The sequence below is a fragment of the Mustela putorius genome, unplaced genomic scaffold, assembly GCF_011764305.1.
Source record: "Mustela putorius furo isolate JIRA1106 unplaced genomic scaffold, ASM1176430v1.1 tig00000487_pilon_pilon_pilon, whole genome shotgun sequence".
NCBI classification, from domain to species: domain Eukaryota; kingdom Metazoa; phylum Chordata; class Mammalia; order Carnivora; family Mustelidae; genus Mustela; species Mustela putorius.
The window spans coordinates 11,187,108-11,199,025 of NW_025421399.1; the positions used below are offsets into that span (position 1 = coordinate 11,187,108).

Below are 11,918 nucleotides of genomic sequence, written 5' to 3' on the forward strand. Positions count from 1 at the left end.
AGTTCCTCCAAAGTTAGAATCATAATCTTCAAAACAGCCCTTTTAAAAAGAACTTGATCAATCTACAGTTGTCACTGTCACTCCTATATAACAGGAACATAAAGTAAGGTTCCATTTCCAGAGATGATCATGTAAACTGAAGCCAGCCTCCCTCTACCAAATCTATTATATTACGAGTTGCATGATTATTAACAATACGGGAGGAGTTAGCAAAATACATCTCTTAGAGATCTAGGCATGCACTGTTCAGTATACCAGCCATGTATGTTCAGATGAGAATCTGAAATATGACCATTACCAAATCACATATGGCTTATGTTATAATTTATACTGGACAGGCTAATCTAGACAATGGAAATAGAACAGAGTTGGTAAAATGTTCCCAATAGGCTGAATGCTAGCAAAGTAGCCGAAAGAAAGAAAACCTAGTGGGAAATTTTTTTTTTCTTTTACTGGTCATGTCCACAGCAAATGAGAAACTGCATTCTCAAAGCCTTGGTAATGACCACAGCAGCATCTTTTCAATCACATGTTTGGCACAAATACCGATTTATATACCATTGATGCACGAATATCATTTATATACCCAAACCCATCCTCCATGTTCCAAGACACAGAAAGGACTGAGAAGCGTAACTAATACATACACTATCAATTGAGTTTAATTTATTGCAACGCATTTTAGAGCTCAGGAGGTGGAAATATCACAGGGAACTTAAATAAATTGGCCAATGTCCCACAAGCAAATAAGAAGCAACACCGCCATTTGACTCTAGGTTTATGTGACTGTGATGGTTACTTTGTCAGTGTCCACCTGACTGAGCTAAGGGATGTCCAGGTAGCTGGTGAACATCATTTCTGGGTGTTGAAGAGGATTTTCAGAAGAGATCAACAATTCAACTGTGCATGGGTGAAGTTCTGTCCTCATCAGAGTCAGTGGGCCTCATCAGCTCACTGAAGGCCCAAAAAGAACAAAGTTTAAAGGAAGGGTAGAGGCTTACTTTCTCTTCTTGAGCTGGGATGTTCCTCTTATCCTGGCCTCCTGCATGAGTTTCTGATTCTCGGGTCTTTGAACTCCAGTGCTTACACCGGTAGCCCTTCTGATCTCAGACTAGGAGTTGTATCACTGGTTCCCTTGGTTCTTAGGCCCTTGTACTAGGACTGAAAGATACCACTGGCTTTCCTGGCTTTCCAGCAGGTGGTGAGACTTCTTGGTCTCATAACCATGTGATTCACTTCCTATTAAAAATTAAAAAAAAAAAATCTGTGTGTATCTTATTGGGTCTGTTTCTCTGAAGAACCTTCACACACTGAAGCCTACACTCTTATTCACCGAATTCAATCGTGATTGTCATTAGTAATATTTAGTCCTAATTAGTAATAACTGCAGTTCCCTGTTGATTCACAAATTGACCGGGTACACAGAGGGCAAGGAGAGACTGAAGAAAGAGACCACCACTCCACAAGGGCAGGTAGCAGATTTAAGAAGCAAGTGCACTTATGTAAGGGTCTTGTCGGGGGTGGCCGCAAGACAAGCAGACCTCTGCACCCACCCACCAAGTCACAAAAGCTTCTGTAGAAGGCTTAACTGGGTTCAGTCATGTTGAGACCATCTGGACAGGATTCAACACCTTACTCTCAGTACTGTTCTTGGAAGAGCTCCCACTACAGAAATGGTAGGTGGAGCATAAATCCTAAAGATAGGGGAGGCAATGATGGGCAGCTGATTAACCAGGTCTAGCTCCTGAGTCAACCAGCAGTCACGTCCTCTCAGTGACCTCCTCCGACATTCACCCCATTTTAAGGAACATGATAGGATTTCACCTTCTTGCACTCTTGAGGTTAGGGGTGGCCTGTGATGTGCTTTGACCAATTAAAGATAAGTGACATGATTCAGTTCTTGGTAGAGGTTTCAAGAGCCTCCTTTCTCACTGTGGCAGTGATTAATGAAGCCCCATCAAGATGATGACTCTGCCAACTCAAGTGTCAGTAGAACAGACCATAGTGAGGAAAGCCATCTTATGCAGTCTATGTCATGGGAGCTACAAATACACTTTGGTTTTGTTAATACATGAAGATTTGGAGGTTTATAGCCACAGCATAACCCAGTCTCTCTTGACACAATGAGGCTGCTGCTAAATAGGTAGTAAACTGGTTGCGATGTGCTGTGAAATTGCCTGTTGGAGGCTGGAAGAGACCCTCATCTGTTATGCTGGGTGAATTTTGTAGTTTAAGATACTCCCACTATGGCTGATTTTAAGCTATTTACATGAGAGCACTGAATGTAGACTTGAAGTCTAATGGACAAAGAAAGATGAACAGAGGGGATGGGAAGGAAAAATAAGATAAAAACAGAGATGGGGGCAAACCATAAGGACTCTTAACAATAGGTAACAGTGGGGCACCTGGGTGGCTCAGTGAGGTAAGCCTCTGCCTTTGGCTCAGATCATGATCTCAGAGTCCTGGGATGAAGCCCTGCATCGGGCTCTCTGCTCAGCAGGGAACCTGCTTTCCCTTCTCTCTCTTGCCTGCCTCTCTGCCTATTTGTGATTTTTCTATCTTTCAAATAAATAAACAAAATCTTAAAAACAAACAAATAAACAAAAAAGTAGGAAACAAATTGAGGGTTGCCAGAAGGGAAGTGGGTAGGGGAAGATGGGGTAAGTGGTGATGGGCATTAAGGAGGGCACTTGTTGTAATGAGCCTTGTTTATTAATATGCAAGTGATGAATCACTAAATTCTACCCTGAAACTAATACTACACTACATGTTAACTAACCAGAATTTAAATAAGATCTTGAAAAAAAAAAAAAAAAGAAAGAAAGAAAGAGAAAGAAGGAAGGAAAAAAGGAAGGAAGGGGGAAAGAAAGAAACCAAATGGACAAAATAAGCTCTGGCACGCCAGTAGGAGGCTAGCTCTCATATACCACTTCTCAGGGTGTTTGGTTGTAGATGACTCCATACTTCTTTGAGTTCGCAGCCCAGAGAAGCAACATTGAATGGGATATTGAGGAGAGATGCATATGCGTTCTTTTTTATCAAGAATATAATGGCCAAAGTAAATATCTTTTCCTAAGTACAAATCTTTCTTCATCTGAAATCCTTGCCACAAGGCTACCAACAGCTACATGACTGTTGGAGTCCATGTCAATTCTAAGCCATAAGATTCACTTTTTGAAAGAGGCATCAATCCTAAATTTAGATGGGTCCATCAGAAACATACAGTACAAGGATGTATACTGGAACACTTACATGTGTTTTCATTTCACCAAATCCTCCTTTGGATCCATCCAACATCCTTCTGACAGTCTCTTCCAAACAATAAGATTCTGAAATAATTTTAGCATTGGTGAGGATATTACAAGGAAACACTCAAAGATACATGATGCCTATATATAGTCCTTTGTGGCCAAAACAAGTAGGTGTTTATCAAGCCTATTCTATTTTTCTGGACACTAGAAGACTACATTTTCCAGCCTCTCTTGTGGCAGCTTTGAAACTAAAGAAGAAGTGATGTATACCACATCCAGATTTGGTCATGCATGATTTTCCTTGCTGTTCATTTCCTTCCTTCCTTCAATGGCTAATGACAAGAGACCAACAAAGGACTCCAAATAGACCCTAGAAGGTAGTAGTACCACCAGAGGAGAAAAGCCAGAATTCTTAGGTCACTGGTGTAAGCCCAGCTGCTAAATGCTGACTGGACTTTCCATTGAGTTATTCTGTGTTGTAGCAGCTAGTGTTAATTACTCTGATTGATATCTCTTCTTATCCAGGAATCTTATTATATTTATGTGGCACTAAAAACATATTATTTTGGATTTTTATATGCATGAAGAAATTGGAGCACAGACTATTTCTGTGAAACAATCAGATAACCCAAAACACAATTTAGATTATCTAAGCAGAAACAGAGGGAACCCAGGAAAAATATGACCTGACTTTTTCCCGAGAATTACGATTACCGAAGATAGAAATGAATAAATTGTTTCATGCATCTTCCAAGTAGAGGAGTTGAGGTATTTCCTCCCTCTCCATTCTTAACTTTTAAAAGATAGCTGTGGAGCTTCATAACAGGAAGTTATTTTTAGGAAATATTTCTTTGAACAATGATGAAGCGAACATTATGGCTTATTGTTGAAACTAGCAAATTTTGTTTAGATCCAAATGCTCCAATTCTGGATATATTAACTCCTCACAGCCTCCTCCTGTTTCATTCTTTGCCTGCTTATGTGAAAAATGTTTTAGCAAATGTTTGCTGAAATTCTGTGATGAAAAGGACTTCTTGAATCAAATAAGTAATTAACAATCTGGGGAAGGCTGCATTGTACCACCCAGATGGTTCCTAAAGGAAGGACCTGTTGAAAATAACATGATCAGCAAAGGCCCATTCGCTCCTTTAGTGATGGAGAGCTGTCCTGCACATGGTCAGGCAAAGCCTGAATGTCGCTCACCCAATGACTGTCACTGCTGGGGTGACCAGTGATCCTCATTCCTGTCCTCCCAGTGAGGCTTTGTCTTGTTAATACCCCAGCTGATTTCTCCCTCTGCCCATTTTGGAGGGGTTGATCCCAAATAAACATCATTCACCCTAAACTATCTCAGCATCTTCTTCTGGAGAACCCAACTTGTGACGCAGACTGCTGAAGGGCTACCAGCTGATCAGAATACACATGGTTAAAGTGCAAATTTAAATAGAACTTGCTCTATATGAGAGGACACACAGAAGAGTCCTCTGCTAAAGTTTGTTCTGGAATGCAGACTAGAGATTCTTAATGTTACTTCAAAATTTTTGACTTCTTTTTCTTCTACATTTGCACTTCACAAACCAAGGTACTGGAATATATTTTTTAAAAAACAAGTCTAGCAAAGGAAACTTTTTCCTTCCTGTATTCCAAGGGAGGAAAGTAAATTAATTAGTTGATTAATTTCATATAGCCCATGGCTGTCAAATACAGATATACCATTTATTGCTGTATCTCCTCATTTTCTTTATACAGAAAGGAAAAAAAAAATAACAAAAAACCTTCTTGGGCTCATAGATGTTGATGAGAATCATTTTTACTTAGATCTGTCCTTTAGTTTCATACCATATAATGACTGTCTATGAAAATACAAGACAAAAGAAATGTCTTTCAGTATCTCTTTACCATGACTGTAAACATCCATCCAAATAATCTTTTAAAATATATATATATATACATATATATATATATATATTTTTTTTTAATTAGAGAGCGTGTGCACATGCTTTTGTGCATGGAGGAGGTACAGAGGGAGAAGCAGACTCCCCGATGAGGAGGGATCCTGTTGTGGGACTCGATCCCCAGACCCTGAGATCATGACCTGAGCCAAGGACATACGCTTAACCGACTGAACCACCTGTGTGTCCCCTTCCCCCATCCACATAATCTTATATGATGGTTCCTCTTGGAATTATAACCACTGAAACCTAGTGTGATTGTTCAGTAAAATAACAAATCCGGTTTACATCCTATATTTCTGAAGACTATAGCTGGGCCATTTTAATATAGAGCTGAGAATTATAGCTATGTTATCAGATAGCAGACACTACGAAACCTCTCCTTTGTGAAGATATCTCTGGTTTTGTCTGCCCTAAGGGCTGGCACTTATCCCTAATGATCTAGTTCTTCAGATTATAAATAGTGTTTTGTGTATGTTACGTTTAGATATTATATATATTGTTTAGTGTATATTATGGTCACTTGTTATTATAAGTATCCTACATGAATTATCTCAATATGGCCCCAAAACAAACTTATAAAGAGAACTTTTTTTTTTTTCATGGTCATCCCCTTTCACTGAGGAGGAAACTGAGGCCCAGAGATATCCCCAATAATGTGTCCAAAGGCAGTGTTAGTGCAGATACAACAGGGATTCATACACAAGTGGTCTCTTATTCACTGGGTTTTACAGTTAATATTTAAGATACTGGATTCCAGGAGACCTCCAGTAAAGAGTAAATAGCAGCCAAAAAGACAACTCTCTCAATTATCAGTTGTGTTAAATGCTTGTCATTTATTTACTAAGAAATTGATACACCTGTTAGAATTAATCCTGTCAATTTCTCTTAGCATTGTCTTGGGAGATGGGGTCCTAGTAAAATAGTCTATAATTAGGGGGAGTGAAGAGTGGAGAGGGATGGATCTTGAACAGGAATTGCTGTTTTGAAAGGGCAGTTTGGATGGGGAGTCACACTAGTGGGTTCCTTGGGACCAGGGGACAGAAGCATAAAGACAGCAGGCATCTTGTGACATGGGGCTGGCATCTGGTGCATAGAAAGAGAAAGTAATAAGTTGCCAAGGAATGATCTTCCCTTTGGCCAGTCTTTTCCAACACTGTTTTAATTTCTCTCCATAACACAGTGACAGTGTGCTAATCTACTCTGAATTTTCAAATGGATTCAAATATGTTTGAAAGTCTAAAGCCATAGAAAAAATGTTTATCTACAAAATTAATGCAAAAAAATTTTGATTTGCTTACAAGATGATAGAAACTTGGGCATGCCATGGTTAATACTTAGGTAACTAGAGGTGATCTCAAGGGATTTAGTTTCTAATCAAAATTCAAAATGCAAGCTCTATGGATTTTTGTGTGTGTTCTCTTATTCAATATATATTCTTTTATGAGCCATTTCTGTAATTCTTTTTGAGTCCCAGCACTAGATGAGTCACACATTTTACTAAGAGTTTTAATTTTTCAACACACTGTATTCTTGATAAAAATCGAAAGTATGATTTTTTTTTTCCCCTTCTGTAATCAAATAAGACCGAATTCAAAGGCTCTTCTAGAATGGGCTTTCATATCTCAGATCATCACTTATCTATCCTACTCAGTTCCAGTTCTGTTTTCCTCAAAACATTGTGATTGGGCAAGTCTTGTAATAACTAGCTTTGTGAAGGGTGGAACTTTTTGCATGGGCCGATTACAATGTTTATGTAAATTACTTTAAAATTTGGCAAATCCCTTTCTAGAGACAGGGACTCTTCCTGTTATTATTCTGCGCAAATGGGCTCGACTCTCTGATCTTTGTATTATAAAAACAAAATGCCTTTACTGAATCCTGACATCTCATGAATTTGACAGTGCTAAATTGCTTCTCAAAAGCAGCAAATGTTCCAGCCTGCCTTCTTCTTCTTCAGAAAAAAATAAATAAATAAATAAAAACTCTGTTCTAATTTCTTAACCACTGAAAAAGAGCAAAGCTCACATCAAGCGTGACTCATGATAACAAATCCAACACTTTTCTGTCTCCTCCCCTTGTCCCTTTAAAAATTGATCATGTACTCAGTTGCCTTCTGACTCGTTCGAAGTATCCTAAAATTCTTAAGCAAGAGAGGAAGGAGTGTTTGGCTCAGTTCTTGAGGATGATTCAGTCAACCACTCTAAGAATGGGGGAAGACTGGCCAGCACTGGAGAGTACAATGGTATTGCCGTGTATATACTGGTCATCTCCCACCATTTATTTCTATATTACCAGTTAGCTCTAAAATTAGCAACTGTTAAGAAACAAACAAACAAACAAAGCACCTCATTAGGTTTAGACAACCAGTTACTGTTCTAAGCTCCAGGTCTCTAGAAATGCAAATTTCTGTGGCAAAGAGTCAAACAACCTTCCCTCCCTCCCCTTCTTCAGCTCTTCTATCCAGAAGTCCTGACAGCTGTTCCCATGAACAGCTGCTTTTCTACTCCCAATCATGGAAATGGTATGATGGTTTCATAATAAAATTATGGGTATGCCTCCCACAGTTCTGGGATGGGTGGATGGTAATCCCGATAGGTAACCAAACCTATTTCAAAGGTCTGTCTTCTATTGCAAACAGGAATTGTTGTTGTATCTGACCTTTGATCAGAAATCTGGGTATAGCACATGAATATGCTCTTTCCATTTTAACAAAAGATCAGCCTCCCTTTTATTTTGATGTGTAATTAACACAATTCCAATATTGAAAATTCAACCAGTTCTTACTGAGTTTTTACTGTATGCCAGATACTAGGCTAGGTTCTGTTGACAAATACAGAGGTAAGTAAGGCATGTTCCCAACTTGAGTCTCCATGGATGACCGTTCTAAATTACCTGGACCCATCTAAAAGGTTCTATGCAAGGACAGGACTTAGTCTTTGGTGTAGAGGGAGGCATTTATCATGTCTAAAGGCCCTTTTGGTTGACTAGGGAGGGTACTAGTACTACTGTTATCTAGATGGTAGAGATCAGAGATATTGATAAGCATCGTATAATCACAGGACAGCTCCCCATAACAAAGAATGATCTGGCCCAACAGGTCAGTAGTGGTGAGGCTGAGAAAATCCGGCATAGAAGAACTCCATAAACTAGGAGTGGAGATTAGAAAAGACTATCTGGCATTTCTCCAAATAAGGTTGTTCTTTTAAAAGAATACAAACTTGTATTTATTTTAGTAGACAGGAGAGAGGACAAGTTGGTCAGGGTAGCTCTGAGTAAAATTGAGAAGTCTTTGTGTGTAGAACAATGCTAAAGGGTCTTACCCTCTTTTAGAGATGGCAGTGGTTGCAGATGAAAGATACTGCCATACTGGTCTTTAAGATAACAATAGTAATGGCACCAACCCCAACAACTAATCTTTGTGTACTTAGGAGCTAAGCACTGTTCTAAACACTTCTCATATTAAATTTGCAACTACATTATCGAAGTGGATACCATTATTCTGCATGTTTTAGAGATGAGAAAGCTCAGGCGAGTAGTTAATCAATGGTCTCATGGTCACTCAGGGTGTATGTGGTAAAGCCTTGATTAAAACCCAAGTGGTAGAAGCACCTGGGTAGCTCAGTTGGTTAAGCATCTGACTTTGGTTCAGGTCATGATTCCAGGGTCCTGGGATAGAGCACCACATCTGGCTCTCTACTCAGCAAGAAGCCTGCTTTTCCCTCTCCCACTCCCCCTACTTGTGTTCCCTCTCTCACTGTGTTTCTCTCTGTCAAATAAATAAATAAAATCTTTAAAAACAAAACAAAATAAAACAAAACAAACAGAATAAAATCAGTGGTGTGGATTTGGGGTCTTTTTCTTAACTACAAACGAATAAACTGCCTCTTCCTGTATGCACTGTCTACATTTTACTCCATCTCAGCTACATTCTAGGTAGGTGGGCTTGGGTAAGTTATTTTCTCGGTGCTTTACCTTTGTCTTCTGTAAGGTGGCTCTCCTATTTGATTTTGGTTGTGGGAGGGTTTAACTGAGTTAGTGAATAGAAGACATTTAGAACAACAACAAAAAAAAAGTTCTCAATCCATTTTACCCATAACAATGACAATGATTCTTCTCTGGGGCATTTGTGTTTTAGGATGGAGGGGGCATTGTGTGGAGAGCATGCACAACTTTTGGAATCCAGCAGCGCTGGTCTGCATCCTTTCACTACTTGTAGTTAGCTACTCAACTTTGATTAAGTTAAGAAACTCTTTGGTCCTTGTTTTTCTTTTAAAAATAATGTTACTAAATGGAAATAATCCTTCAGAAAAAAATAAATGTAAAATATTTTGTAGAAATGCATAGTTCAGTATCTAAAAGAGAAATAAATCAACAGAAATAAAATCTTAAACATTGGGAGCCTTCAGGGGAATCCTAATTTCATGTTAGCTTCTCTACTATCATCTGATCATGCCATTCAAGTGTATTTCATCCTTTTGTAAAATCATCTCTGGTATGAGAAGATTGTCTTCTATGCTTAGGTAGCCAGCATAGGTCACTAAGAAGTTTTGCATGCTTATGGTAAATCCAGTGTGTGCATGCGTGTGTGTGTGTGTGTGTGTACATACGAGCACACATACATACAAACAGACATATGCCCATAGAAAACCAAAGAGGACAAAGACATGGCCTACCTTGCCTACTTGTCTACCTTGTCCTCTTAACAGGTGGTCTAGGGGAGGGCATGATAGAAGAGCTGGGGGCCATGAAAAGCTGATTCTGAAGGATGGTTTGACAGCACATGAGCACAGAGGATACAGGTAGTATGGTTGGAAAGCAGAAGTATATAAACATTATCCACAGCTTTTATCAATGAAAATGTCCATTACCTGGTTTTTGTTCTGTCTTAGATAATTGATATTTTTCATAGTTTCTCTTATATACTACATGTGTTTTGCTCTCTAAAGATATTTAAATAAAATTGCCTTTTTCTGAATATATGTCTTGAAGCAAGGTCCTTTTTAGGAGTACAAACAATCATTAGCCAAGATGGAAATGTATGGCTTGGGAGACCACATGGTACACAAAGGCAAGATACCTGGGAGGTCACTGACTAACAACTTCAGCTATTTCATGAATCGGTAATCTGGCAGTGAGGCATGAAGGATATGATACAGGATCATGGCCCTCTTGGGTCATTAAGTACTCTTTTGATATATCGACTGTTTCCAAAGAAATGACAATTTTACTCAGATACAGATCAGCTACTAAGAAAGTTGGATCACAGGATCAATTGTGTGTCATATTTCTTTTAAGATTTTGTTTGTCTATTTGAGAAAGAGAGCATGAGCAGGGGGTGGAACAGAAGGAGAGAATCTCAAGCAGCCTCTGCTGAGTGTGGAGCCATATTATTCTGCAGGATCTAAGGGGTTATGTAAATGAATGGATTGGTATAATGCCAAAGAGGTTATAGAACAAGGAAGTCCTGGTTTTCTTGTTAGTGTTTTCTTTGTTTCACTGCATAGTCCTCTACTTCTACTTCTGAACCTAGTCAAGAGTCCAAAAGGACACCAGATTTAAGAGAGGCATGAGCATCTTTTATAAGATGGCTCCTTGTGTCACATTATCCTTTGAGATGCATTCTTGTTTCCCCTAAAAGTCTAATAATGATTGATTTTCTGTCTTCCTCCAAGAGTCCCTCAGGATGAATGGCATCCACCCCAATCACTTGCAGGTATCTGGGTCCCTCAGATATCCGTCACGAACTGGATATGTCCATGTTTCAATCTTCCTTGGTTCCATTACCTTTCCCTCTGACCTCCAGAAACTTCTGTTGCCTTCGGTAAAACTCCCATATGTTAGGCTTTTCACTGGAAATTTCTCTTCTGTTTCTGTTTTCACGTGAGCTTTAACCTAAGTTTTCTCAGAATCACCTAGGATATTTGTTAGAGCACAGGTCAAGGGGGCCCTACCCTCCCATCTCTGATCCATTAGTCCATGGTAGGGACCCAGAATTTGCATTTCCCTCACGTTCCCAGGTAATGCTGATGCTGCTGGATTGGGGACCACATTTTGAGGACCAGTCCTCAAACAAAATCTTGGTGACCCCCTGAGGACACAGTTTCCCCTACCTTCCTTTCAAGTGGCAACTGTCGTTCCTTTCACTCTTCACATACAATTATAACTTGAGATGGTTTTGTTGTTTGCTTTGCTGCTGACAGCTGTTTCCTTACTATTCCTCTCCACTCCTTCCTGAAATACTCCACAAAGCCATGAGAGGATAACACCTGCAACACTTCTTGTGGCTGTTCCTCCAGACCCTCCAGTCACTCCCTCTTCCTCACTGAAAAATGTCAGCATCTGGCCACCCATTCTTCCCTCTTTTATGATGCCTGCCAACACTCTTGGTGTCTTCACTATCTACATACATGATCCGTGACCCTATCACCATTCCTCTTTTACTTCCTCCACCTTACTTTCCTCATTTAGCTTCCAGACCCCAAAACTCCAACTTGCTCTTCAAGCAAACCCTTCCTATATTTTCCCTGTAAACCCAAACCCTGAAAACTTAAACCCAACTTTGACTATTCTGGGCCTGGACCCAAAAAGCCTTACACAGCTGGAAAAACAAAACAAACAACAGAGAATGAAGCTGCCAGGTTCTACTTTAAATATATGATTTAAAAAAATTCAAAAGGGCTTTCCACATGATGATAGCACAGTTCTCTATTTT

The 11,918-nt window shown here is 39.4% G+C and overlaps 1 non-coding gene across 1 annotated transcript; it reads right to left on the reverse strand.

Annotated features, from left to right (window-relative positions):
* Nucleotides 1-374: 374 nt before the first annotated feature.
* On the reverse strand, nucleotides 375-508 carry LOC123392322. The gene has a single exon (XR_006607043.1). It is a non-coding gene; the product is annotated as a small nucleolar RNA SNORA32 (small nucleolar RNA).
* Between the last annotated feature and the right edge of the window lie 11,410 nt (nucleotides 509-11,918).